This window comes from Microcebus murinus, chromosome 12 (genome assembly GCF_040939455.1).
Source record: "Microcebus murinus isolate Inina chromosome 12, M.murinus_Inina_mat1.0, whole genome shotgun sequence".
Lineage (NCBI taxonomy): Eukaryota > Metazoa > Chordata > Mammalia > Primates > Cheirogaleidae > Microcebus > Microcebus murinus.
In genome coordinates, this window is record NC_134115.1 from 63081209 (window position 1) to 63085570 (window position 4362).

A 4362-nucleotide genomic window follows, 5' to 3' on the forward strand; every position below is an offset into this window, starting at 1 on the left:
TTCCACTCATTGTGAATCTGAGGAGGACCTGTCATCGCCCCGAGTCTATTTCCTTATCTGTAAAACAGGGTTAATAACCCTTGACCTGTTATCCTCAGAAGAGTTTCAGTAAGAGTACCTGGGAATGGGCTTTGGTAAACTTAAAAGTACAAAGAAGAGGAAAGGATAGATATTATTACTAAAATTATCACAGCTTGTCTCACGCCTGAGAAGAAACTCCAGTGATGAGTTCTTTGATACAGTGAGACAAGGAAGGAAAAGTATAAAGTTCCAACACCCACCTATCCCATGACTTAATTCATGATGGAAATTTAAAATATTGTCTTGGATTTCCCATTAGAATTACATTGGCTTCAAAGGAGGTAAAAGTCAAGATGTAAGAGAAATTTTTATTCTATTATAATTTGTTCTGAAATATGGGTTTTCAATCATCATGATTCCTTAAATTAGAATAGATCTGCAAAAAATAGATACATGCAAGCATTTTTTTCCTTCAATTTTTTCATGTAAGAGTATGCAGCCTGCTATGTAATGTCACACATTAAAATAACATTGGCATAGAATGGGGGTAAAATCCTTTCTCTGGAAATAAGCATATGTTATTAAAATTATATATCATTTGTAGCCAACTACTAGAAAAGACTCCACACTGAAGTGTTTCAGTTCAAGATTGATTTGGAGTATTGTGACATTGTGCTATAAGTATAGAACTAGAAGGCAAAAGACTTGGATTCTACTTTCTGATATCTCACCAACTAAACCAGGGACTTGAATAAGGCATTTACTTCCGTGAGCCTTAATTTTCTCATGTGTAAAATAGATTAACACCACATGCCTACTTGCCTGTTTCATAAGGTCCTCGTGAGGTTTGAATGAAAATATCTCTAAAAAGAGCTCTGTCAACTATAAAATGGTGTACAGAAATAAGAAACTAAGAAAATGTTATCAAATAAGCTTTATATGCAAGTTCATAATATAGCTATTTGTCACAGTTTCTTTATCATATGTGCAACCCATGGAGATATAGTCGTAATTCTGGTTTTCATACACTAATCTTAATAATAAGGTAATAATAACCTTGACCTTAATAAGCCAAATAAAGGAAAGCTAAATATACTTTTCATCCCATCATTCTTCTTCAAGGTTTTTGAAGAACGCTCACCCTCCCAAAGTCACACAAACTTTGGGTGCTCTGACAAAGCTGTAGTTAGAAAATCTAAATAAATAAAAAAGTATTGATACTTCATCCTCTAACTGTAAAATAAGTAGATATTAATGAGAATATGAACAAGAACTTTTAACACTTTGAATTTTGATAACTTTGAATTTTAAAATTCCATAAACATAATTTATTTACAGATCCATAATTAAGAATACAAGAGCAAACTCTATAGAAAATGTCCTTGAGAACTCGATGTGTCTATTGAATGCAACAAAAGTGACTCTTAGAAGAAAACTTGTGATGTTATGCATCTCATCATAAAAAATTAGAGAAAATTAGCTGAATATTTTAATGCATGAAAAGACACCCTGTCTTTGTCTTTTTTTGTGCTGCTATAACAAAATGCCTGAAACTTGCTAATTTTTAAAGATCATAAATTTACTGGCTCCTAGTTCTGGAGTCTGGCAAGTCCAATATCAAGGTGCTGTCATCTGGCAAGGGCCTTCTTGCAGCATCATCACATGGCAGAAGGGAAAAGAGAAGGAGGAGTAGCTGAAATCACACTTTTATAATGTCATTAATCCCACCCATGAAGGCAGAGCCTACATGGCCTAATCACCTCTTAAAGGTTTCACCTCTTAATACTGTTGCAATGTCAATTTCAACATGATTTCTGGAGGAAACAAACATTCAACCATAGCACAACCTGAACAGCCTACTGCTGACATAATCAATGGTGAAAACCAGAAAATTTTTCCTATAATATCAAGAACAAGACAAGGATACCCACTCTTTCCATTTCTATTCTACATAGTACTAGAAGTACTAGCCAGAGCAATTAGGCAAGTATAAGAAATAAAGGCATCCAAATCAGAAAGCAAGGAGTAAAATCATCTTCATTTGCCAATAACATGTTTTTATATGTAGAAAACCCTAAAGACTCCACACATACCAAAAAAAGCTGTTAGAATTGATAAAAAAATTAAGTAAAGTTTCAGGATACAAAATCAACATACAAAAATCATTTGCACTTCTATACACTAACAACAAACTATTCCAAAAAGAAATTAAGAAAACAATCCCACATACGATAGCATCAAAAAGAATAAAATACTTAAGAATAAACTTAACAAAGCCAGTGAAAGACTTATACATTGAAAACTATAAAACAGCAATGAAACAAATTAAAGAAAACACAAGTAAATAAAAACACATCCCATGTTCAGGGATTGGAAAACTTAATATTACTAAAATGTCCATATAACTTACAACAATCTATAGCTGAATTCAAACCCTATCAAAATCCCAAAGATTTTTTCTTACAGAAGTTTACAAAACAATCCTAAAATTCATATGGAACCACAAAGGGCTCCAAATAGCCAAAATAATCTTGAGAAGCAAGAACAAAACTGTAGGCATCACACTTTCTGATTTCAAAATATATTATAATACAAAGGTACAGTAATTAAAACAATAGGGGCTGGGCGCGGTGGCTCATGCCTGTAATCCTAGCACTCTGGGAGGCCGAGGCGGGCGGATTGCTCGAGGTCAGGAGTTCGAAGCCAGCCTGAGCAAGAGTGAGACCCCGTCTCTACTATAAATATAGAAAGAAATTAATTGGCCAACTAATATATATATAGAAAAAAATTAGCCGGGCATGGTGGCGCATGCCTGTAGTCCCAGCTACTCAGGAGGCTGAGGCAGGAGGATTGCTTGAGCCCAGGAGTTTGAGGTTGCTGTGAGCTAGGCTGATGCTACGGCACTCACTCTAGCCTGCCTGTGCAACAAAGCGAGACTCTGTCTCAAAAAAAAAAACAAAAAAAAAAAACAATAAGGCACTGGCATAAAGATAGACATATAGACCAATGGAACAGAATAGAAGGCCCAGAAATAAATCCACACATCTGTGGTCAATTGATCTTTGACAAAGAAGCCAAGAAAACACAATGAGAAAAAGATAGTTTATTCAACAAATAGGCGTGGAAAAACTGGATATCCACAGGTGAAAGAATACGATTGAACCCTTATCTTGCAATATACACAAAAATCAACTCAAAAATTAATTAAAGACTTAACTGTGTGACCTGAAACTTCAAAACTCCTGGAAGAAAACATAGGGAAAAGCTTCATGACACTGGTCTTGATATGACACCAAACGCACAGGGAACATAGGGCAAAATAGAAAAGTGGGACTACATCAAACTGAAAAGCCTCTGCACAGCAAAGAAAACAATCAACAGAGTGAAAAGGCAGCCCATAGAATGAGAGGAAATATTTGCAACCATATGTCTCTGATAAGTGGTTAATCTCAAAAATATATAAGAAACTCCTACAATTCAATAGCAAAAAAACCAAGTAACAATTCAAAAATAGGCAAAGGGCTTGAGTAGACATTTCTCCAAAGAAGATATAAGTGGCCAACAGGTATATGCAAACATGCTCAGCATCCCTTAATCATCAGGGAAATAAATCAAAACCACAGTGAGAGATCACCTCATAGCTGTTGCAATTACTATTAAAAAAACAATACAACAAATGTTAGCAAGGATGTACATTGTACACTGTTGGTAGGAATGTAAAATTGACCAGCTACTATAGAAAACCATGTGGAGTTTCCTCAAAAAATTGAAAATAGAACTATGATTTGACCCAGTAAATCCACTCCTGAATATTTATCCAAAAAAATGAAACCATGATCTTGAAAAAATATTTGCATTCTCATGTTCACTGCAGCATTATTCACAATAGTCAAGATGCGAACACAACCTAAATGTCAACTGACAGGTGAATGGATAAAGAAAATGTGGCATATACACACAAGGGAATATTATTCAGCCTTGAAAAAGAAGGAATTTCTGCCATGAGCAACAACATGGATGAACCTTAAGGAGATTATGCTAAGTGAAATAAGTCAGTCACAGGAAGGCCAAGACTGCACGACTCCACTTATATCTAAAATAGTCAAACTCATAGAAGCACAAAGTAGAATGGTGATTTCTAAGAGCTGAGGAGAGGGGGAAATGGGAAATACTTGTTCAATGGGTATAAATTTTCAGTTACGCAAGATGAATAAGTCCTAAGGATCTGTCGTATGACATTGTGCCTAAAGATAACAATAGTATATTGTACACTAAAAATGTAAGAGGGTAAATCTCATGCTAACTGTTCTTACTACAATAATATATATTAATTATGTATAT